Source organism: Peromyscus maniculatus, chromosome 22 (assembly GCF_049852395.1).
Source record: "Peromyscus maniculatus bairdii isolate BWxNUB_F1_BW_parent chromosome 22, HU_Pman_BW_mat_3.1, whole genome shotgun sequence".
Lineage (NCBI taxonomy): Eukaryota > Metazoa > Chordata > Mammalia > Rodentia > Cricetidae > Peromyscus > Peromyscus maniculatus.
This window is the reverse complement of record NC_134873.1, coordinates 49,802,680-49,829,110: the sequence shown is the minus strand read 5'-3', so window position 1 is coordinate 49,829,110 and position 26,431 is coordinate 49,802,680.

The window sequence follows — 26,431 nt, the reverse complement described above, 5'->3', positions numbered from 1 at the left end:
TCTTCTGAAGGAGAGCCGGTGAGACCAAGGAAGGCACCCTGCCTACTGTCTGCTCATGTAACCAACCCCTGACTACCTTCCCCTTCTATTCTATAGCATTAAGAATGCACTTGACTACAGCCAGAGAGATGGCTTCATGGTTATGAGCACTTGCTGCTCTTGTAGAGGATTTGGTTTCATTTTCTGAATGCCCCCCGCCCCTACAAGAGGCACCAGACATGCAGATAACCTACCCACAGGCAGGCAAAACACACATACACATCACAAAATAAAAACAAAGAGGATGTTTGACCTAGAAACAAAAAGGCAACATTGAATCTTGCTCTACCACCTGGGAGGTCTGTGACTTTGAGAAAGAGTTCCTCAAAGCTTCAGCCCCCTCATTGAAGATCTTCCTGGAGTTTCAGATCCGTAAGTCCAACTGTCTTTCTGGTCTTTCCACCTTATAGTCAGTCCCAAAGTGTCAGAGAAGGCCCTGGGGGTTCTTAGGAGCTTTCTCAAAACACGGAACACAAATAGCAAAGCAACCAGGAGTTTTATTCAAAGACAAAGTGAAAGTAGAGAATAGATAGGGCCCCATTGAGATCTGCTGAAGGGCCCCAGGTTACCTCTCAGGGCTTCCTTCGGGGGCTTCAGGAACAGTAGTTGCTGGCTAAGGACAGGGTGTGGGTGGTTTTCCATCTTGATAGACAGGGTTGGGTTATGCAAACCTTTGCTCACTGAGACTTTCCCATCATGCATCTGACCTAATCATATGCACTCCCAATCATGCACAGGGCATAGGATGGCAAATATGGTGGTGGTTGGGGGTGGGTTCCCCCTAAAATTTTACCCAGAAGGCACAGGTCGCCTTACTGTATTCCTCTAGTTCCAGGACATGCTCTGGGACATGGCTGAGCACAGAAGCGAGGCAAGGGTCACTAGGGCATTTCTAGGGAGTTACTGGGAGTTATTGGGAAGAATGGCAGTTGTTTCGTTTGGACAAGGGTGCATGTAGTTTGGTGTAGGTGAGCATCATGGGTCACTGCGGTACCCCTGCAAACTGTCTTCCTCAGAAGTACTCATGTCAGCACAACTCTGATGTAGAACCTTCTGCCATGAGCTTGCCTCTCTTCCATTTTCCTCAGCTAGCCAGGGCTAGCCAGAAAGGTGAAATCCAGGCCCTCCACTTTGGGGTGCATTGTATCACTGTTTCATTAAACTCTTGCTTCGTGTTTTGATCGGCCTGTGTCCACGTCTGCCACCAGCCCCAGACCACCCATGCCACCTTCACACTCACTGGGACTATGCCAAGAATGTCATCACTCATCATCCATTTCACAAATAACGACTCCTTCTGAAACGCAAACCCTACTGAGCTACCACTCTCTCGAAAGTGTCCAGTGGCCTGGTCCATTCGGAAATCTGGCCAAACTCCCCTCATCTTGCACAGGCCTCTCTGTTCCTTTGCTGTGCTAACCCCCCCAGGGGGCCTGTGCATGCTTTTTCCCAGTCTTTCCCATTGCCTGCCAATGCCTGTCCTTCTGCCAGACCTCGTCTCAGGCCTCACCCACTCAGAGACCCTTTCTTTCGCCTCACCTGATATCGCTGCTTACCATTCACAATCATAGCAGGAAACTGTAACTTTTCATTTGTTTTGCAACTTGCAATATTGCCTGTATAGCATCACGAAGCTCTGGGTTCTAGTGCCAGCAAAACACACACACACACACACACACACACACACACACACACACACACATTGGAGGAAAAACAACACAAAAATCAAACATGGCGCTATAAACCTATAACCTTAGCATTCAGGAGGTGGGGGCTGAAGGATCAGGAGCTCAAGGTCATCCTTGGCTACCTGGTACTTTGAAAGCTAGCCTGGGATACAAGTCTTCAAAACAAGGGACACTGTAAATTGACTTTAACTCTTACCCAAGCTTTAATATCTTGACTCATCCAAATACTTTTGGTAATGATTATCGTTCCCTCCTTGGTGAATACTTCGGTGAAAGACCAATATTGTGTGTGACATTTCTACAAGTCCTGCACCAGCAATTGGGAGCCAGACCTTCCTGAGGAGAGGACCCAAAGCATAGGCCCACTGAGAGCAGGGCTCAGAAATTGCTTCATTGGCTGGCCCTCATGTCTTCATGGCTACTGGTGAGAGGTGCTAATATTGCCACATTGCAACAGAGCCCTTCAGAACCCTCTGTTGACAAGCTCTGAGTACCATGTTCAGGCTTTCTTAACATTGGATTGAGGTCTCTAGTCTCCCATGTAGAAAATTCTAAGTCAGGTATTGTGAGGGCCTTATCCACAAGTCTCTGCTGATACCCTTCCAATATGCCGATGGAGCACACTGGAGGGCTAGGGATGGGAAAACCTGAGTTTCCTAACAGTGTCATTCCTGCCAACCTAAAGCACTGTATGGGACAGCCAATCATTTTTATTTTAAGCAACCACAGATTTGAGATGCAGATCCTGCCTCCCCATCTATGTGGCTTGAAGGTCACACTATCTGAAAAATGTTTCAGCAAAGGAAACAGGAAAAAAATACATTGCTTACAGTGTCTAGATGACGGTCTGATAAGTTACTGTGTTTAGTCTTCAGATTCTGTTTATATTTCATCTCAGAAAAATCAGGAAAATGTGGACATCAAAGCAGATTTCTGAAATAAAACACTGCTTCTATCCCCAACTGACCTGTGAAACATTTCCAGTGGTGACAGAAAACACATATGTTAGGTTTAAGACAACTGTAGAAGCTACAAATAAAATAATAAGAACACTGACCACACACAATAACCCAGAGCAACTTAATATAGACTCTACAGCCTGTAACCTAGCCATGAATCTAAATTTTGCACCCAGTCCATATTTACAGTGTGAAGAGAAAAGGCAATTTATATTAATATAAAACCATATATTGCCATGAAATTAATTTAATGACCATAAAAAGACATTAAATAGAGGGATGATGCCTTCATCCTACAACATGTCTCAAATAATACTGAGAAATGGGCAACATCCCTGTGAGTTATTGTTTCATGCCTTCAAAAACAATCCAAAAAAAATCTTCTAACTTCTATGAAAGCCCTTTTCACCTCAAAAATGAGTAATATACTGAGTATCTGTCTCTCAACACTACATTTTTATCACTGGCTAGAGGAACGCTGTTGAAGGCCTTGCTCCAGATGGGTTCATGGACCGGGGACTGATGTGTGGAGTCAGTGCCAAAAAGACTGTGACCACCTGTGTTGTTCAAACAAATGGCCCCGAGTAGCTTGGATGGTCTTTATTTATACAGTTTCAATGACTTTCATGGACAGTTTTACAACCAGTTTTTACTTCCTAAGTTTCTAAAAATGGTTACAGTAATTACCAGTTTGTTCCTTGCCTCTTTCCCGTTTCATCTCCCAACTCTCCCATGGAGGGCTGTGTCTCTATGGCCAGAAGCATGAGCAGTCTTGCAAGCTACAAAGGAACTTTTCTAACTAGGCACACCTACAGGTAGAACAGTGTACCCCTGAGTGCATGGGGTTACAATGTCATGCAAAGTGAGAGACAGTTTTGTCTCTTGGGGTTAATGTTTACATCTGGTAGGGTCTCGGTTCTCACCATCAACTCAACAGCCAGAGCTGGATCAATCCATTCTACATTTTGTACTGCTCTATTCCTCCCTGGGGGCATAGCAGGTTTTCCCATTTATCCTATAGGCAACATAACCTAGAGACTTACTCATAATCATTGGCATTGCTTGCCTCGTGTCCTTATGTCCATCTCTCTGAACTTCTTGGGTTATTGGTACAGTTATTAGAAATGAGGGAACAATGAGTTTCTGTGATTCGGCTTCATTCCCTGTTCCTTGGATGTTCCCATTAACTCCTGATATCATCTATTTAATAGCATTTATTTAAAAGCTCTTGTGGATAAAATCATTCTTCCCAGAACAGTTATGCAAATAGGCAATATTAAACTTCATGACCGACTGTGACTCATTCACTATGACTACCATAAGCGAAGGCAAGGAGAGCACATAGCACACATACTCCCAGGATCATGCCCAGAATGATGCAGTGAACTGTCCACAGGTTCTTGCCAAGTGGGTCGGGGTCTCCAGGGTCTTGCCACATGGAGAGTCACTCCTCCTATTCTCGGGCGCTGTTCCCTGAAGAAGTCACATGGCTCCTGCCAAAGTGTATGTGGGGACCCCAAATCCATCTTGGTTCCTTGAACTAACTGTTGTATTTTAAAAGCGGCGGGCGAGAGACCTTGGTGGGTTGGAGCCAAGGTGCCCCACAGCGGGTAGGAGACAAGAGGCATACCATGCAGATTGTGTTCATGTGGAGAGTTTTATTAGTGGGGAAGGGGAAAAGGAGAGGGAAATGGAACACAGAGTTGCCTCTTGAGAAGAGAGAAAGAGAAAGAAAGAGAGAGAGAAGAGAGAGAGAGAGAGAGAGAGAGAGAGAGAGAGAGAGAGAGAGAGAGAGAGAGAGAGAGAATAACAATAACAGAGAAGAGAGAGAAGACAGGCGGGGCCCCATCTTTTATGAGAGGACTTGGAGCGTGCGCAGAGAGATCACATAACAATGAGCGTATGAAGTCATTGTTGTTGTCAGGACCCCGAGCTGGTCAAGGTATTGTCTGCATATTGGCCAGATTCCCAAGGAGCAGGTCTGAATGCTAACACTAACATGTGTAAATTCAGAAATAAACTTCTGGGTAAGAAGCAAACCACGGCAGCGCTATTCTGTTTGTTTGTTATTGTTTTTTATGCTTTTATTTTGTTTTGGTTTTCCCCCCTCAAATCACATTAAAAGTACAACAAACAACTGCTGACTCACTGGAGAAACTGACAATATTGTCTACCACGTTTTTAGATTTTCCAAAATGGGCTACCTCAAGAAGCAAAGTAGTTGGGGTATACTTGGCACCTCCTAAAGTAGCCTCAATGTGTAGCATGAATCTTAAAAAGTTCTTATTAATAAGAACAAACCTGAGTTATTGGGGTGAATACTGGAAGATCAAAGAGAGAACAAGCCACAGCTAACCTCACCTTGCCAATTTCTTGGCCGGTCCTATTTCCTCAGACTGGAAGCTTCTATGTCCTCATCCCAATGGCTCTCAGCTAAACTGCTGCTCGAAAGCCTGAAAGCTTAACCAGCCAAATGCTTCTAGTTTCTGGTCCTCACGCCTTATATACCTTTCTGCTTTCTGCCATCACTCCCTGGGATTAAAGGCTTGCTTTCTAGGATTAAGGGCATGAGTCACCATGCTTGGCTGTATCCTTGAACACATGGATCTCTGCCTCTGGAATGCTAGGATTAAAGGCGTATGCTACCACTGCCTATCGTTTATGTTTAATATTGTGGCTGCTCTGTCTCTGACCCCAGATAAGTTTACTAGCATGCACAATATTTCAGAGAACACAATGCCACATCAATGTATGTATATAAATATAATGCTTTGCTGGTGTTTTCAATGTAGACTCAGCCAGTATCAAAGAAAGTAAATAACTTATCCTACCCAAGATAGGAAATTTCCTGAGTAGATGGTTTGTACAGTACAAAAGTCCTCCCCCAATGCTGATGAATACATCAGGACATGGTGGTAAGTGCCCCTAATAACTCTATGGCCCCACAATTGGACCAAAATCTCAGACTCTAACTAAACGCAATACCCAATACCATTTCCCACTGCTGCTTACAAAAGACCCTCTGAGGTAAGTCTAGGAAAGAACCTACCACACTCAGAGTCAACGTTTGCTTGCCCTTTGACCACAATTCTTTAATGTTCTTTTGAAGCTCACACTGTCTGAAGCCTGCATGTCACAAATTCTTTAATGTTCTTTTGAAGCTCACACTGTCTGAAGCCTGCATGTCACATAATAGTCACGTGTGACACCCTGGGGGTCCCGACGTGGGAGGGTAGTCACGTCTTCCCTTCATGTCTAGGCACTTACAAGTCAGCAAGGCACGTCTACCCTGCGGTACTGGGGCCTGAGCGCATGCCCTTGATGAAGGCCAGCTCAGTACTCCTTCACCTGTCCAACACGGCACATGCTCTTTGCTGCAGTGACATTGTGATGGCCTCATTAATGGCAGTCAGAGCGAAGTCAGGTCATGAACTCATTATACTCCAGGCTGAGCCTGACGTTGGGATGTCAGGCATAAGATGGCTGTCCTCACATTCCTGAAGAAGTAAAGGGGTTTGAAGCATGGCTGTTGTGAGAAGATGAGTGACACTGCTCCTGGGGATCATTAAAGTAAAATATTGCCAAAAGGGATAAAGACTAACAACACTTCTAAGTCTATTGATTAGACTTCTACTCAATGGGTGAAAAAGCCCAAAGCCACCGGAAATAGTCACTTCATGAGAATCTATTTAGAATATGTCTTTTTAAAGGACCCATTGTTTTTTATTCTTCTCTTGTATATTACATCCCAATCACTGTGTCCCCTCCCACTTCCCTTCCCAATCCTTCCCCCCTACCTCCCCTCTCTCCCAAATCCACTCCTCCTCCATTTCCCTTCAGAAAAGGGCAGGCCTCTCAGGGATATCAACCAAACACAGCATATCAAATTGTAATAAGGCTGGACACCTCCCCTCATATTAAGGCTGGACAAGGCAACCCAGTATGAGGAATAGGGTCCCAAGAGCAGGCAAAGGAGTCAGAGACAGCCCCTGCTCCCACTCTTAGGTCTTCATAAGAAGACCAAGCTACACAATCATAATCTATATGCAGATGGCCTAGGTCAGTCCCTTGCAGGTTCCCTGGTTGTCTGTTCAGTCTCTGTGAGCCCTTATGAGCCCAGGTTGATTGATTCTATGGGATTGCTTAGGGTGTTCTTGACCCCTCTGGCTCCTACAATCCTCCCTCCTCCTCCTCCTCCTCCTCCTCCTCCTCCTCCTTCTCCTCCTCCTCCTCCACAGGATTCCCCAAGTTCCATCTAATGTTTGGCTGTGGGTCTCTGCATCTCTCCCATTAGTTGCTGGATGAGGTCTCTCTAAGGATGATTATGCTAGGCTCCAGTCTATGAGTATAGCAGAGAATCATTAGGAATCATTTTATTGACTTGTTTTTCCTTCTGCCAGTTCTGTTTGGTTCTACCCTAGGTCTCTGAACTATCCAGCCTCTGGTTCCTGGCCCTCTAGGCAGTGTTGGGGTGGGCTCCTTCTCATGGCAAGAGTCTCAACATGGACCAGTCATTGGTTGGCCACTCCCATCATTTCTGGGTCACCTTTACTCCAGCACGCCTTGCAGGTGGGACAAACTGTAGGTCGAGGGCTATGTGGATGAATTGGTGTCCCAACCCTTCCACTGGAAGCCTTGCCTAGTTACAGAAGATGCCTGGCTCGGGCTCCATATCCCCCATTACTCGGAATCTTAGCTAAGGTTACCCTAATAGATTCCTGGGAGTTTCCATTGTACTAGGTTTCTACCCCACCCACAAAATATCTTCTAATTCCACTTGTCTCTCTCAGTACTCTCTCCCTCCATCCTATTCCCACTTGATCTCTCCTGCTCCTGTCCCCACTCACCCCTGTCACTCATCATATCTGTTCTATTTCCCCTTCCCAGGGAGATTCATGCATCCACCCCCACACACACACCTTTGAGCCCTCCTCTCTGGGTCTGTGGAGTGTAGTATGATTATCCTTTACTTTACAGCTGATATCCACTTATAAGTAAGTACATACCATATTTGTCTCTCTGGATCTGCATTGCCTCACCCAGGATGATTTTTTTCTTGTTCCATTTGCTGGGAAATTTTATGATGTTATTTTTTTTAACAGCTGAGTAACATCCCATTGTGTAAATGTACCACTTTTTCTTCATCCATTCTTCTGTTGAGGAACATCTAGATTATTTCCAGTTTCTGGCTATTACAAATAAAGCTGCTATGAACATAGTTGAGCAAATGTCTTTGTGGTAGGATGGAGTGTCCTTTGGGTATATACCTAGGAGTGGTATAACAGAGTCTTGAGGTAGATAGATCTATTCCCAATTTTCTAAGAACCTGCCATATTGATTTCCAAAGTGGCTGTACAAGTTTGCACTACCATCAACAATGAAGGAGTGTTCTCCTTGCTCCACATCCTTTCCAGCATGAGCTATTGCTTGTGTTTTTTATCTGAGCCATTCTGACAAGTTTACAATGAAATCTCAAAGTCGTTTTGATTTGCATTTCCCTGGTGACTAAGGATGTTAAACATTTCTTTAAGTGTTTCTCTGCCATTTCAGATTCTTCTGTTGAGAATTCTCTGTTTAGGTCAGTACCCCATATTTTAAATTGGATTATTTGTTTTTTTGATGTCTGGTTTCTTGAGTTCATTAATCCCTCTTAAAGAACAGATATGGAGTTGCTGAAAATCTTTTCCCATTCTGTGAGCTGTCATTTTGTCCTATTTACAATGTCCTTTGCCTTATAGAAGTTTTCAGTTTCATTTATTAATTCTCAGTCTTAGTGCCTGCATTATTAGTGTTCTATTCAGGAAGTTGTCTCCTGTGCCAATGCATTTAAGGGTATTCCCACTTTCTCTTCTATCAGGTTCAGTGTATCCTCTTTTATGTTGAGGTCTTTGATCCACTTGGACTTGATTTTTGTGCAAGGTGATAGATACGGATCTATTTGCAAGCTGGTTGTGGCCTGAGGAGTGTTGGGAGGCTGTGGGCAGGGTCTTACTTGGGGTTCCAGGAACCACTAGTAGAGTATGGGGTTTCTGCACAATTTGTGGGCTAGGATATGGAGATGAGGGGATGGGGCGCTGTTGAGAAAAGCTGAGCAGGCTCTGGGGAAGTGCTAGATGTCTACAAGTGGGGTCTCACCTGGAGTTCTGGATACTGGTGTGGCCTTCAGTGGTGGGTTGGGGGGCTTCCACTGGAGTTGTGGGCTGGGATCAGGATCCACATTTTTTAGTTTGAGTTATTCTAGATGGCCCTTTCTCAATGTTACTTTGTTTGCTTGTTTAAAAAAAAAAAAAAAAAAAAAACAGGATAAAGGGGGCTGGAGAGATGATTCAGTGCTCTTCCAAAGGACCCAGGTTCAATTCCCAGCACCCACGTGGCAGCTCACAATTGCTTGTATCTCCAGTTCCAGGGAATCCGACATCCTCACACAGACATCCATGCAGACAAAACACCAATGAACATAAAAAACAAATCATAAAAAAAGGGAAGAAACCGGATAAAGCTAAATAACGGCTATGTTCCCTGCATCCTGATGAACCGCAAGCAGACATTCCTAAAATAACTGTCTGCAGCCATGAGTGAGGCTGCGACAGAGCACACGTGGCCCCTGTCGGGGAAGCTTCTCCTTAGACAATCACTTGCAAGGGAAAAGCTGAACTCAGCTCCAATGGCATGCAGGTTCAAGTTCAATTTGTCTACACACATGATCTGTTTTCACTTGAATTTTCAGGACCCCAATCCAAACTAAATTTCCCAACCACTGAGAAGCCTCCTGACATCCAACTTCAAAGCTGAACATCTCTTCCCCAGTGGCACTGGCAGGGGTAGGAGGGGCCCAGGCTTCAAAGGGCAGCAGGTTCTCTCACGGAGTTTCTTAAGAATCTGGCAAGCATCTTTATTCCCAGTGCACAATCATCCATAGCAAACATAAAACAGCAAACCCAGGAGAAAAAAAAGGGGAGGGTTTGGCAGAAAAAGACAAAAACGAAAAACAAAAAACCACCCAGCCCTCAGGCAAGCTGAGTGCCCATCGATTTCAAGAGACCACAGACAGCCAGCGCTGCGGGTGGGGTGGGAATACCTCAGTGCTTCGAAGTAATGCTGGCCGAAGAGGACCTCTGCCCAGCGTCCTCCTTATCCACCTAGCCCCATCTTCCATCATGGCGACTCCACACTAGCTGAGTCACTCCAGGGCAGTGGTTCTCCACCTTTCTAATGCTGCGACCCTTTAATGCAATACCCCACGGTGTGCTGACCTGACCCCCAACCATACAATTACTTTCGTTGCTACTTCATAACTGTCATTTTGCTAGTTATGAATCGTAATGCGAATATCTGTGTTTTCCCCCGTGGTCTTAGGTGACCCCTGTGAAAGGGTTGTTCAACCTATGGGGTCGCGACCCACAGGTTGAGAATCGCTGCTCCAGAGTACTGAATTATAGAAGCAACCCAAATTCTGGTCCTTACTAACATCTGGCACCCTTTACAATCTCCCGGGTTGCTTATCTCCCTGTAAAAGAATGTAAAGACAATAGATTTACAAAGAAAGCATTGGTACGTTTAAGATATGCTTCTCTCTCTCTCTCTCTCTCTCTCTCTCTCTCTCTCTCTCTCTCACACACACACACACACACACACACACACACACACACACACCCTTTCTCTCTTTGTCTTTCACTTTCCTGGTCAGAATGAAAGACTGGTTTGATTTGGGGCAGGGATAATAAGTATATATCATACATGAGTATTCCTGTTAATGATTTAAAGTAGGATTTACATTCGGGGTTCGAGTTCCTTCAGTCTCTGTGTGGGAGTCAGACATGGGTTTCAATAGAAATCCTCATATAGTTGTAGGTAAACAATTCTTGCCTCTTCACACAATAGGAGGTATGACTGGAAGTCACTGCCCTTGTGTCCATACTTCTGTTCCAAAGGAGAACAGGGCAGCGTAAAAAAGAAAAAGATGCAAAATCCTGTTCCCTGAGGACTGTGGGTTAGCATTGTCCTAACACTGGAATTCCTAAGGAACTGCAAAATGGTTCTATACTCTCACACTGTCTCTCAGACAGTTCATGTGATGGAGTTCTAGATGCCTGAGGCATCAACTATTCTGACGTGTCCTATATATGTCCAGTGTAAGACTGGGCAGTTCACAAGCAAGGGAAGGGCTTATTGAATCATTCATGATGAAGACCCCATTCAGTCCTTCAACAGTCCTTCATATAATCCACTGCCCTTCATCATCCAAGGAAATAGTTCATGTGGGATCTTAACTAAGGGCATAAGGCTAGTCAAGCTGGGTCCAGATTCCCACATTTAACCATAAAGAAGGCCATTGGGGAAAATACTGTTTTTGAGGCAACCAAATAAAAAGCAAATGATTGGAGTGAACTAAAGATATTTAATATCCTTTCTAAGGCAACCATCAGAAGGGTGCTACTACCCCTTTCTTATATGGACCCATTTCCTCGGAGTCCTCCAGACTCCGGAGTATCCTACAGACCAGGTGTCAGCGCTTCTGCAAAGATATTCTAGCTTCCTAAAAAGTTTTAGATTTGTTTATTTTATTGTATACATTTGAGCATTTTGCCTGTGTGTGTGTGTGTGTGTGTGTGTGTGTGTGTGTGTGTGTGTGTGTGTACTCATAGAGGTCAGAAGGCAGCATTGGAACTTCTGGAGTGACAGATGGTTGTGAGTTCTGGTAATCAAACTTGGGTCTTCTGCAAAAACAAATGCTCTAAACCACTGAACCGTCTCTCCAGGCACCATACTAATTTTTGAACACCATTTTTTGAATCCAGATGTAAGACATACCTTTCAAATCCAAAAACGAGTCAGAACACATTTCCTACAAAGGATCTTTATAAAAATCGCAATGTTAATGTTAGAACAGAATCTAGTAAAAGAATTAATTAATACAACTTTCCTGCCATCAACACCCAGGCTGAATCAGACATTCTGCCCTTGTTCCCTCCAGAGACACACAACCATCTCTATTAGAAGATTCAAGTATTATGGCAAAGCTTCTTACACGGACTGAGTCTAATGCATTTTGTTGGGACTCTCACCTCTGTATCCTGTTTTTAACATCATGTGACACCATGTTTTCCCCCTTTCCACTGATTAACTCAATCTCCATCCTACGTCATCCTTTTGATGAACCCGCATCGGAGATGGTTCACAACACTCTTAATGTTTCTCTTTTCTCTTTAGTATACGGCTTCTCCATTTATTGTTGATCTTCCTGGGATAGAGCACTGAGTGATAAATATTCTACATATAGTCAAAACAGCACAAAATAAAACAACTCTTAAAATCTCCATGTTCTGCCCTTTGTTCTTAGCATCCAAGAGAAGGATTTCATATAAATAAGGAGACGAGGTCAACTTTAGTCCTATTCATATTATCCCTCCTTGGAGACTTCATTCTTTCATTTTTGTGAGTATGTGCACATATGCGCATGCTATGCAAGCAATATATGGAGGTCAGAGGAGGACACTGGATGCCCTGCTCTGTCTCTGTCTTGCTTTATGTCCTTGACAATAGAATCTCTCACTGAATCCCAAGATCACCCTTCCCCCTAGACTGTAGAGACAGCAAGCTCCTAGAATCTCCCTGTGTCCATTGCCCTTTGTCCTGTTGCTGGGGTTAAAGGTAATGCTTAGCATGCCTGGCTTCTTAAATATGAGACCTAGGGATTTCAACTCGCATCACGATGCTTGTGTAGCAACTGTCTTACCCACTAAGCCATCTCCAAGTCCAAGGTTGCCTGTATCCTGTATCTGAAAAGGCAACATTCTCAAAGCTAATAAAATATTCAGTGGAGAAATAATGTTCTCCATTGAATTTGGAAGCAGAAGAGGAATCCCCCATCGTTACTTCTTTTGGACATTGCATGGGAGCCCTAGCACATGACATAAGGCAAGCTACAGAAATAAGAAAGCAAGCAAAACCATTTATTCTCCACATGACATTACTATGAATATAGGAATTTAGAAAGAATCAATATCTCTATTAAGCAACTAAGTTACTTGGTATAATGTCAGTATGGAAAACTAACTTCACTTCTAATATTTTTATTGTTTTATTATTTTATGCAAGTGAATGTCTTGCCTGCATGTATGTCTGCTTGTATGCCATCTGCCTGCAGTGCCCACAAAGCCCAGAAGATGTCACTGGATCCAATGGGACTGGAGTTACAGATGGCTGTCACCACCATATGGTTGCTGGGAATCAAACCCTGGTCTTCTGGAAGAGCAGCCAGTCTTAACTGCAGAGCCATCTCTCCAGCCTTTAACTTTACTTCTATGTACTAACAACAAACAATATAAAATACAATTCTTACCATATAGTTAGAGTAGCATGAAAATCAAAACACTTGAGGATAATCTAATGAATGGAAGCCCACCTGAAATAAATTAATGAAGTGTTGTGAAACATTCCTTTACACTGTGTGAAGATGTGTCATTGTGACTGATTTAATAAAAAGCTAAATGGCCAATAGCTAGGCAGGAGGTATAGCAGGTACTTCTGGACAGAGAGAGCTTTAGGAAGAAGAAAGGCAGAGTTACCAGCCAGACACAGAGAGCAAGCAAGACATGAAGGAGGAGAAGTGAAAGCCACAAGTCACACGGCAATATGCAGATGAATAGAAATGGATTCACTTAAGTTACAAGCACTAGTGGAACACGCCTAAGCTATAGGCTGAGCTTTCACAATCAATAATGAGTCTCTGTGTTGTTCTTTGTGAGCTGGCGACCCAAAGAAAAATCCATCTACAGTGAAGAGTTATTTAAGCAAAAATATTCTGCTTCTGCCAGTAGTCAGTGATCTAGAGAGTCCATCCAAATTCCAACATCCTGCTTTTACTCATGTGCACACAATTGAAAGGAAGAAGTCAAGATGAGCATGGTAGTTCATACCTATAATCCTAGCACACAGGAAGCTGAGTCAAGAAGGTTAGTGTGAATACAGAGAGAATACCAGACTGGTCAGGGAGCTTATCTTTATTAATATGTATCTAATAGATCATATCTCCAACAATAGAAAGCAGAATATTGTTTGCTTCCCTGGGAAGCACCATTAGAAAGGACATGAATATTGGAAGGGCACTGGGAATGTCCTAGGGACTGACCACATGGGTGTACGTGAAAGTGAAAGTTCGTGGAATTGCTGTGTACTTCAGATACATGTATGTACGTGTGCCTAGTGTTTTAAGGACTGAACTATTTTACTTGAAAACCAACAACATGGAAGAATATTGACTAGTACCAATGAACCTTTTATCTCACGGGTTTAATTCATTGTTCCAAGCCATTAAGAAAATCTTAAATCTGAGTTCTTCATTGCTGGAAAAAAGCTCTTAGCAGGTTACATTGGATAGAATTGAACCAAGAAATGGACTTTTGGCACTAGAAGACTTACCTAAACTCCTAGGGCTGATTCATTCATTGAATTCATCCTACTTTACACTCCTACTGCCCTGTGTTTTTCCATGTCACTGCAAATCTATGAAAGACTTTGTCAAGCACTTCACAAAAACAAGACCTCACCGGACTCTCAAACACTGCTCTACTCATTGTGTTCAAGTACTTTAACTCTTTGCACATGTACCTATACTTGTTCTGTCAATCACAAAGAAGGCGGCATTCAATTTTCTAGTGTCACTGTATCCGATTTTATTTTGGCAATTTTTGAGGCTATTTTGTAAGGCATATCTAAATTTAAGAAATACAGTTTCTGTCTTCTTTGTGGAATGTCCTTCTCCAAATCTTACATTAAAGCGTGCTTTGTCTCTGGCATAGCTATACCAGCTTACTTTTTTGAGCTTTGAAGGATCTTTGCTGTATTCTTTGACTTTGATTGTTTCCACTTTTTTTTTTATATTCAAGCAGATCTCTTTTAGCTGGACAAAATCCCAACATGGAGTCCCACCCCCACCTGAGAAGCTATTGGTGACTGACGGCTCCATAGCTATATGAAGGTCATTTTTCCTAAGAATCTGTCATGAGGCCCAACATTAATGCACATACTGGCAGCATTTAGTGGACTCAGTAGGTTTATAAAGACAGAAGACATGAAACTGGAAGGAAATAGTGGGGCATATAAGGGAGGAATTGGAGAAGAGGGAATTGGAGATGGACTTGATCAAAGGACATTATATGCATGTATGACATTCTCAAACAACAACCACAAAATAATAGTGTTGGGCCTCACAGGAGATGATAATGTAAGTTATCTTGGGGGTTTTTTTGTTTTTGTTTTTTGTTTTTTTACTAACATCTTTATAGTATTCCTTCCTTGTAGCCAGAATTTGTCTTTGACATTCTAAGATTTCTTTAACTATAATATGAGCAATAGGTAATATTTTTCACTTAATTGAATGACATTGGAAATGACCATTAAAAATTAAAATAGCCTTTGCACTCCATAGTCTTAAGGAGTCAGGTATCTAAAAACGGATCCATGTTATTTCCAAATCATCTCACCTGAAATTGGCCGGGAGATAATGACTTTAAGCAAAATAAGCCAGACTTAGAAAGGTGAACAACATGTTTTTCTGTCATTGACAGACGTCTATATTTAAACTTCTATGGATGTGTATACATGTAAGACATGGAAGTAGAAAGATGGCTGTGAGAAGGGAGGGGGGATCTGGAGGGAGGGGCACACAAGAGTTGATGCATATATGCGATATGAAAGCTGAAAGGGATGTATTTGGGAGGAAGGAGAGGACCAGAAAGGAGACAGTGCAGTAGGGGGGTGAATAAGAATATAGTATAATGAGCAGCCTGGAACACAGTGGCCAGAGTCTAACCCATCCCCACCCGCCACCAAGCCCCACCACAATGAGCAAATATATGATGGGGAAATGGGAGAGAAAGAGAAGCAGAGCAGTTCATGTGCTGTGGAGAGAAGAGGAACTGGCAGTGGGATACTATAGCAGTGAAGAACAGGCTGATGTGAGCGGCCTGCGCTGCCACCTGAAGCCATGTGATATCTAGGCCTGTGCCGCCACCAAGAGCCATACTTATCTGAGTGCCCTGTACTGCCACCCGAGGCCACGGTGACACCCAGGCTTGTGATGCAACCGTGGGCCGTATCTGGATCCATGACCATACAACAGCCAGGGTCTGTGTTGATCAGTCCATGATCCCTGTTACCATCAAAGGCCATGCAGATAGATGCCCGTGATCTGGACTGCCCCTAGATCCATGGTGATGTCTCAGGGCCCTGATGAGTAGGCCCTGGCCCTCGCTGGACCTGGAAGAGCTGACCCCACTCTTCACGGGACAGCTGGCCCTGGTGGCATGGGGGCAAGAGAGCTGGTCTTGCCCCTTGCTGGCCTCCACACATGGGGAAGCTGACCCTGCCTCTTACCACCTGCAGTGTGGCAGCAATGGTGGTGGTGTGGATATGGAAGAGCTGGCCTTTTCCCTCTCCTGGGGGTAGAGCAGTCCCAATGGAGGCCTGGCCTGACCAACTCAGCTACCACCCAGGCCCACTTCCAGGATTTTGAGTGGGGCCACCCAAAAATCTAGCCCAGCTATGACCTGCTAGAGTGCATGAGGGGACCGACCAGTCCTGTGTAACTGTAGCTGCAGGGTCTCCATCACTCAGGGCAGCAGCAGGATGTCTGAGAGGAGTTTCGGTGAGGGTCCAGTGTTGAGGACTTACCAGAAGCCAGAGATCTTTAGCCAGACCAAAAACTCAGTGCAATATTTGCAAGGAAAGCTGTGTGGACAAAAGAGTCTACTGTGTGCCACACCACGGCTCCCAATGCCACTACAACAAACCAATATGTGATGGAGAGACCAACAAGACGGAGGAGCAAAGTGGGTTTTTTTTTTTTTTGCTTTGGTTTTTTTTTTTGTTTTTCTTTTCTTTTGGGGGGGGGCTACAGGGGTATAGGGTGGACATGGAAGGACTGGGAAATGGGGTGCATGGTGTGAAATTCCCAAAGAATTGATAAGAAAAAAAAAAGGTTAAATTTTAAAAAAAAAAGAATACAGTATAATGCTATACATGTTTGAAAATGCCATCGTGAACCCATTACTTTGTGGGCTGTCTGAGTCACTTTTCTGTTGCTGTGATGAGACGCCATGACCAGGGCAACTTATAGAAGGAAGAGTTTGTTTGGGCTCATGGTTCCAGAGGGATGAGAGTCCATCACCATCACTGCAGGCAGTCGTGGTGCTTGCAGCAGCTGCTGAGAGCCAGACCAACCCATTCTCAGAGACCCTGATCAAAGGGCAAAGGGAACTTCAGCTCTGTCCTATCCAGGAGCAGGCTTGGAAGGCCAGTCTAAGGCTAGAGCCAGTGCCTCAAAGGAGTTCAGATTTCTGGTCCTGGGAACTTGGCTCCTCCCATCCCGGAAGAAACCGGAATTATCAGTCCCAAGGGCCATTGTGTACTCCATCTCTAATGCTCTTACAGATACATTGTGTTCCCTTTGTGCAATAAGATACATTGTGTTCCCTTTGTGCAACGTTTCTTGATCAGCCTTCTGATGGTTTTGTCCCATTTTACAATAGATGCTGCCAACTCTGTCCCTTTTCTCCCCTGGAAGAGTCCTTGTGTGAGATCTTGGGGTAACTGGGGACATAACTTCAAGGAGAGTAGGAAGAGTTGACCCCTTCCTTTTTCTCTCCCTTCTTAGCCATGAAGTACTTTGGTCATGTTTGACCCGCTCTCCCACCATGATGCCAGCACATGCCACAGCCACAGAGAAAATGGAGCTAAAGTAACGCTTTGCTCTTCATAAGGCAATTATGCCAGGAACGTCTTAGAGTGATAGGAATGTGACAAACAGAAGCAGCTGTTCATTTATCCTACCTGGGGTAAGTGCAACTCTAATCTATGCAGTTAGCAAAATTCCTGAATAGAATCCAGTAATATCAGCTACGGTTCCCCCTTTTGCACATTATATCGTCAGTCCTTGTGCTCCAATATTTGTTACTTTATGTCCTTTGTCCCACATCTCCACATCTCTTCTCCCTTATCCTCATCCTGATAACTTATTTATGTGAGTTTATCCTTTTCTTGTCAGTGCTAGAGATTGGACCAAAAAAAAAAAAAAAAAAAAAAACAAGCTCTACCACTGAGGCTGTATCCCAGCTTGAAGTATTTTTAGCCCCACTTTAAAAAGAAAAATGAGGTATTTCTAAGCCAAACCTATGCTATTTGACTATGAAGCTGCAGAGCTTCAAAAGTAACACAGATTCTGCTAGTGGCTTCTAGGTACATGAAGTAAAGATTAATCAGCCAGTGCAACTAGAGAACAACCAAGTTCAGAGTCAGAATACACCTGTGCTCCCTTTCCCATTATATCTTGCCTGATCTTTAAATTGATGAACTACCACTCAGATAAATTACAAGTTATCTGATGGACACCTCACCTTATCTTTGCCTTCTCCAACTTCTCACTTCTCTTTTTGCCTCATAACAGAAAACTATTCTGCCTGGTTTCCAGCATGCTTCCTTCCCCTCTCCGGGCAAGACATTCCTCGCTTCTGTCAGTAGGTTGAGTTTTTCCAAACCTATTTCCTATCTCCAACACATGTAGGAGAAATAAATGAAGAATTTATTGACAGATACACCACCGCCATGTCTTTAGGTGATGTAGCCAGGAAGACAACATCTTCAGAGTATTTACATCAATCCAGAAACGTTTCTGAGGACACACCTGGCAATCAGAGAAGCCTGGTGACACACTCATAAGGCGTGATTGACAAGAGGAAGTTATAGCTGACTTAAATAGATTGTATTTGGTTGAATGTTTAAAAATCCATTTCCTTGTCTGATATTTTACTAGCAGTGGTGAAAATAGAAACATCTTCCTCTCAGAGAATTAAAATACTTTTCCAAAGAGATTGCCCACTTGCAGAAGTAGGAAGACAAAATTGCATCCACACGCAATTCTCCTCTCTCGTCCTCTCTCCCTGCTGCTCCCACTTGTAACATCAGCGAAAATGGAAACCTGACTGGGATTACTCAGGCATAATTTAGATGCTCGATTCCAGGTGACCCACTGATTCTACTCCTAGAAAAGTAGTCCAGAGAGATAGTTTAACAAAAACAAGTGCTGTACACATCAAGAAGTCACTATAAAATTCACTGCAAAGAAAGAAAGAAAAAAAGAAAGGAGGGAAGGAGGGAGAGAGGAAGGGAGGGAGGGAGGAGAGGGAGGAAAGGAAGGAAGAGAGAGAGAGGAAGGGAGGGAGGGAGGGAGGGAGGGAGGGAGGGAGGGAGGGAGGGAGGGAGGGGAGAAGGAAGAAAGGACATAACCAATGTACTTTATTCTAGGAAAATGTTCAATAATTCATTTGCACTATAAAATTACACATGGTTTTAAAATATAGATCTAGAAACACTATTAAGTAGTAAATGAAAAGGCAAATATAAAACACTTAATCCTTAAACTCTAAAATATGTATATATGGATACCCTGGGAAACAGGAATCAAATCATTGGGTAGTGCTTACCATCTGTTTAGGTAAAGGAGGGTTTGTGGCTATTCTTTGTGGAAATGTGGATAGTGTAGCTGCCTCCTCTACATCCTTGCATCTCCTTGGGGGTTGACTCATAATTGCACTGAACAATAAATAAATTATGTATATTAGCAGTTAAATTTCAGTTGCTAAAATGGAATTTTTTGTAAAATTACCTTAAGATATCACTTAACCCAGTAGTTTAACTGGGACATGCATAATACAAAAAAAAAAAAAGTTTTCAAGTGAAATTCAAATTTAGCTAATGTTCAAGGCAACAAATTGGATGAGGATCTGAAAAAGAAGCCGTGGGGGAGACATTTAAATGCTCAGGATCCACATAACTCTCATCTGTGTCCCAATAGAGAGAGAGGACATTTTGAACTCCTTGTATTTGGGAGAACTTCTCACCAAGAGCAGCTCATCCTGGAATGGCACTGACTGAGATTCCTGGTGTGGCTAGGCAGGGACGGTTGAGACAGGCTTCCTCCTACATAGCTATAAAGATGGAATAATCCACGGAGTTTTCAGACAGGGATGAAAAATGGAACTGATTTTTCTCACATGGAGAGCATCAGGTACTCAGGCTTTGGAGACTCAAGACTTGCGATAAGACTTCAAGTGAGAAAAATGGCATTAAAATATAAACTATTTCTGACACGTCAATTTAAAAAGCCAGTGACTCCATGGAAGCCAGCTTTCTGCAGCTATACCTTTTAATGGCTGCAGAAGATAGAGTGGACTGTCTCACAGGAATAATGTGAGAAGCTAACATAAATGTTAAATCTCTTCAAGTTCAAAAATGGCTTCCTTGACAACCACACCAGAAGCCTGGCCACCGGCATTCTTAATAAGGAGTCATATAGAAGTCTTTAGAAGTACAGTAAACAATGTAAAGAGCAGCCAGTTCAATGTCTCGTTTTACAAGTTAAATGGAGATACTGACAGGTTGAGTTGTTCAAAGCCTCATCTACTCCATAGCTTACGTCTAGGATGAATAATTGAAGTTATTCTGTCTGTCATTCTCCTGACCATGCAGACGGATGACTAAGGTCCCAGCTCTGACAGTACAGATGGATCGACCAGGACCAGAAGTTGTCATGGTAAGTGAAAAGCAAAGGCTAAGGCAACATGGGTAATTTCTACCATTGTATTTTGAGCAAAATCCTTGATAAATTCAAAGATTGTGATAAATCAATAGTCATCAGCCATGGCTAAGACTGTAAAGTCAATTCAACCACAGATGGAATCACACTGGTTCCCATTTTCCAAGTCAGTAACGTTTGCAATGGTAACAGTCTGCTCTGCATTCAAGACCATGTGTGGTGTGTACAGACAGACATCAGTCTGAAACAACCCATCGAACAAATAAACAAAAACCAAATCTCATATCCATTTTTTTTTTTTTGCTTCTGCAGACAAGAGGTCTAAACATCTCTCCAGGAGAAATTGGTAGCTTAAACTAGCAGATAGCAGCAGCATATTATTTTGCGGCCTTTTGTAGCACCTCGACTATCTATCAAAGGCCAAGATTCCAAAGTAGTATACAGCCTGGGCACAAATCATAATCTGCTAGCAGATAAAGTGAAAAATCTGCAACGGTTAATAGAGCTTGGGAAAGTGTAACCAAGGACTTGTTTCTCTCCTAGCCCCAGAATGTTACAGACCAGCTGCTTTTCCTTCATGCGTGGTCATACTGTGTTGATATATCCAATAGGTGAAGGGGGACCCGGCAAACACAGCACTCTGCTGGTTTCCATGAGTCCTTCTCCACGTGGTGCTACAGAATCAGTTTCCTTCAGTATACTTACTTTCCCTCTGAGCAAAAATGGTTTGGGAAACATCTGGCTCTGAGAGGCACTGGGTATTTTTAAATTTCTTCCTCTGGGGACCAGCCCCTCTCTTGCCCTTTGCAGCTTGCAGTTGCCACCAGGAGATAGAAGACAGTGGGTGGAAGGCATTGGGTTTGTTAGGCACAGTCTGGCAGCCACGCCAATGAGATGAGCAGCTAACCTCTGCAGAGCTGGCTCTCACCTCTCCCCTACTCCAACGCCGAGGTGGGGGAACCCTAATTTTCAGATTTCCTGAGCTGTCTTGGTCCTTGCTAATATAGCCTAAGCAATCAAGCAGTCCTATAATTACAGTCAAGGAAGTTTGCCTCAGAATGAATTCGCACTATTTCTGGAAGAGAAAATTTTCTGTGAGTTTGGAACAATCCAGTGATTTTTTTTTTGGCACAATAATTCTGCATATTTGTGGGTACAATGCAATGCTTCAGTGTATGGATCTACTGTAAAGATTTAATCAGGATAATTAGCATATGAATTACAACATGTATCACTTCTTTGTGGTAGGAACATTCAGAAATTTCTACTAGCGCTTTTGAAATATATAATCCATTATTGCTGTGTGTGTGGTCACTCTGCCACACAATAGAACACCAGGACTCATTCCTCCAATACAAATGTATCTTGCACCCATTGACAACCCTGCCAGGCCCCCTCCCTACCCTCTCCAGCCTCTAGGAACCTTTTACCTTTCTTTCTCTATTTTCATGAGTTCAGCTCATATTCCACATATGAGTGAGATCTGTAGTACCCGTCCTGCTGTGTCAGGCTTAGTTAACTCAACATGACATCCTCCAGGTTCATCCAGGCTTTTCAAATGACTTGTTTCCCTTCTTGTCAATAGCTGAGTAGCATTCCATTGCATAGATATATAAAGATTATAGATAGCTAGAGAAATAAAGAGATGATAGATAGGTAGACAGACATATAAACATGCCACAATTTCTTCATACTTTCTTTTATTGATGAATACCTACAATGACTCCATATTGTGTTTGTTATGAGTAGTGCAGAGTATACATGTGAGAATAGATGTGTCTGACGTGCTATTATTTCCTTAGTGATCATTTTAATCACAGTGTGGGGAAAGAGAAAAGCCCTGCATACTTGGATCAGTAAAGGAAGAAAAAAAATGTTCCAAGGTGTCTTTACAGGGCTAGGGAGATAGCTTTAATGGGTTAAAGCACCTGCTGAGACAGTGTGATGATCCAAGTTCATACATTCAGAAGTATGAGCACCTGAAATCTCAACGCTCCTGTAGGTCAATCAGAGAGAGAAGAGAGAGAATCGGCAGAACTTGCCAGTCAGTGAACCAGGCACACACAGCAGCCAAGAGCAAAAAGAAACAAAGTGGAAGGTGAGGACTGACATGTAGGCTGACCTCTGACCTCCAGATGTCTATTTCCTCCTCACATTGAAATCAACAATGGTCAGCACACAAGCACAGTATGGTAACCCAGGCATCCAACTCCTCTTAATCTCTTGTCTCAAAACCTTTAGCTTTTCAGGGAGTACCTGAAGCCTTGTAGTAATATTTTAATAATTTACTTTAATTCATACTTATTTCTAGTTATGTCTGCATGCCTGCTCATCTGCGTAACATGTGCATGCAGGCTCCCGCTGAAGCCAGGAGAGGGCATCAGATCCCCTGAAACTGGAGTTACAGGCATTTGTGAGCCTTCTGATGGGAACCAAACCTGGGTCCTCTGCAAGAGCAGAAAGCGCTCTTAATCACTGGGCCATCTTTCCAGCCTCCTGAAGAGGCATTTTAAAGAAATACTTTATTAAATATCTTATCTAATCTCTCACTGTTCCGCTTTATGAAAATATTATTGGTAAGCAATTAATTTCACCATAGATCATTTCAACATACATTCCATACATGTGAACATTTTCCTATGTCATAAGATTTAATGTCAACACTGTATTTTCTGTGTAGATGTACACATGTTTAAAAGTCCTGCCAGTTACTAAGCACATGGGTAATTTGTAAGTGTGGTGCACATTTCTGACCGTTTTTCTAAGAAACAGTTTCTTAGGGGACTAGCATTTAGCTCATGTGCATAATGCTCTAGGTTCAGTCCCAAGTATTGCAAAGAAGAAAAAATGAAAAGAAGGAGTGGAAGACGGGGTGGGGGGTGGGGTGGGGGGTGGGGGGGGAGTGGAGTAATTTCCTGAAAACAACATCTGTAGGTGTCCTGGCTGGTTGTGTGTCAACTTGGCACAAGCTGGAGTCATCAGAGAGGAAAGAGCCTCAGTTGAGGAAATGTCTCCATGAGATGCATCTGTGAGGCATTTTCTCAATTAGTGATCAATAAGGGAGGATCCAGACATGGTGGGTGATGATGCCATCCCTGGACTGGTAGTCCTGGGTTCTATAAGAAAGCAGGCTGATCAAGTCAGGGGAAGCAAGCCAGTTAAGAGGCACCCCTCCATGGCCTCTACATCAGCTCCTACCTCCCTGCTTGAGTTCATGTCCTGACTTTCTCCAATGACAGACTAGGACCTGGAAGTGTAAGCCCAATAAACCCTTTCCTCCCCAACTTGCTTTTTGGTCATGGTGTCTCATTGCAGCAATAGAAACCCTAACTAAGACACTGAGTAAAATGAGATGAGTATCTCGTAAGCTTTAAAATAGGTTGCTATATTGACCATCTGAATGACTGTAAACAATTATATTGATCTAATGCTTCTAAAATGCCAACTTCAGTTTTATAACTTTTTTAAATCATGCTATTTTGAAAAGTGAAAACAGTGTCTCATTACTATTTCACAGTAAATTATTATGATTTCTAGTGCATAAAATATATGTCTATATGTATAAGAATCTCTTCCTTTGTTTTTAATTGTTCAAACCATCTTCTAGTTTTTCAATTAGATTCTTTTAGATTTATTTTATGTATGTGGATAGTTTTTTTACATGTATATCTGTATAGCATGTATGTGCATGTCTGGTGCATGAGGATATGAGGAGGGTATTGGATCCCCTGGGACTGGAGTTATAAGTGATGGGGAACTGCCATGTGGGTTATAGGAACTAGACCCAGTCCTTTGCAAAGACAACAAGTGCTCTTAACCACTGAGCCATCTTTCCAGCCCCTCAATTAGATGGATAGATAGATAGATGGATAGATAGATAGATAGATAGATAGATAGATAGATAGATAGATAGATAGATAGATAGATAGATATAAAATATGTTTTTCAAGACAGGGTTTCTCTGTGTAGCTTTGGAACCTGTCCTGGATCACTCTGTAGCCCAGGCTGGCCTCAAACTCACAGAGATCCACCTGCTTCTGCCTCCTGAGTACTGGAATTAAAGGCATGCGCCACTACAGCCCAGCCCCTCAATTATATTTTTAAACTTTCCATCTTTATATGTTTTCAGAACATCAATCTTTGATCACATAAGGAAGTATCCCACCCTTTCTTCTCATCTTCCCAACTTTAGGAAATGAGTTCTCCAATATTCCACAGGCCACCTTTCCCTAAAATCTCCTTAAATTTATTTATTGTTATTTATGAGTCTGAGTGTGTGTCTACTATGTGAGTGTTTGCCATTTGTGAGCTGGAGAAGCCAGAAGAGGATGCCAAATACCCTGGAGCTGGAGATATAGGCAATTGTAAGCTACCAGATGTTGAGTGCTGAGAACTGAACTTGGGTCCTCTGGACGAGCAGCGAGCACTCTTAGCTGCTGAACTGTCCACTCAAATCTCATATCTGACTAGAACGGTCAGTTTTAAATGTCAGGTTGCTACAGCTTGCCATGCCCTGAGCAAGGAGTCTCAACTGAGGAATTGTCTCAACTAAGGAACTGTCTACATCAGGTTGGTTTGTGAAACATGAACATGTCTATGAGGGGTTGCATGGATTGCCTAAAAGACTCACCCCAGTTGTGGGCGGCCTCTTCTGGTAGCACCCCAGATAAGAAAGGGCATGGGGGAAAGATGAGTAGTCACCTTTAGTTCCCTTGGCCTTGACTCTCCTGAGTTAATTTACCTCATTTGCTGCTGCTATTGACACTGTTGCTGAGCTTCCAACATGGATGGAGGGCTAATGGCTCTCCAGGAATCCTCCAAACCATTCAGCAGATGGGGACCACTGAGGTACCCAGTCTTATGGACCGAGCAACTACCTGGTTCTTAGCTACTGTGGAAGGCAGCTTTTGGGAGTTTACTACGACTGCTGAGGCACCCAGCCTCGTGGACCAAGCAAACAACTATCGGGTTCTCAGCCTATTAGCCAGGCCATGGTGGTCCAAGTCGTTAATCCCAGAACCTGGGAGGCAGAGGCAGACAGATTTCTGTGAGTTCGAGGCCCGCCTGATCTAGAAAATGAGTTTCAGGACAGCCACAGCTGTAACCCAGAGGAACCCAGTCTTGGGGGAAAAAAGTCAGCCTTCCTTTTGCATCTGAGGCGACTGTTGTTGGAGCATTTGGACCATATTGTATGCATCCATTTAATAAATCCTATTAGTTATGTTCCTCTAGAGAACCCTGACCAATATGCTAATCCTGCTGTATACTATCAGCACTAACTTTAGAATGTGCAGAATCTAGCCAGTATCCACTACCTGTATCCACAATGGTATTCTTTCTCAAAATCATTACCTATTGCCTTGCTGTCTAGGAAAGAAACAAACAATTGCGTGTTATCAAAACTACAGAAATTGCCGGGCGTGGTGGCGCACGCCTTTAATCCCAGCACTCGGGAGGCAGAGCCAGGCGGATCTTTGTGAGTTCGAGGCCAGCCTGGGCTACCAAGTGAGCGCCAGGAAAGGCGCAAAGCTACACAGAGAAACCCTGTCTCGAAAAAACCAAAAAAAAAAAAAAAACTACAGAAATAGTATAGTTTACCTAACTGATTCTCTGCTTTTCATTGTATTTCCAGTCTTTCAATAATAAGGAATATAAAAATTAAGTCAATTGGCAAAAAGAAGCAAGGAGTGTGTGACTCCACTTGGAGAGGCACATTGTAGATGAGTAAGAAGCAGGGTCCTTCCCCGCCTGCCTTCTGACTGTTGGGATTACAGGCACACACCACACCCAGCTAAAAATACCTTATTGATTAAAACCCAAGACCATGCGTAAATATGATCTTTCAGCTCGGTTTGCACTATAACCTGGAAGTCTATCACACAATGCTGCCACCTGCTTACCATGTGTCAATCATACTTTATGAAGACCCAGGTACAAGGCAGCAGTTTATAATGTAAAATAGACTTCTCCTATTTGATGATTATAAGAACTGCCAGCTGAGTAACTGAAAAACTCCATCTGTTCCTAATCTGCCTTTCACCACCACTCGAAGGACACAGAGAAGGCAAGAAAGAAGAGAGTGGCCTAACTAAGTGGTTTCGTAGAATGACATTTCTCCTTTGTCCGGGACCTCATGTTAGTCCTCTTTATAT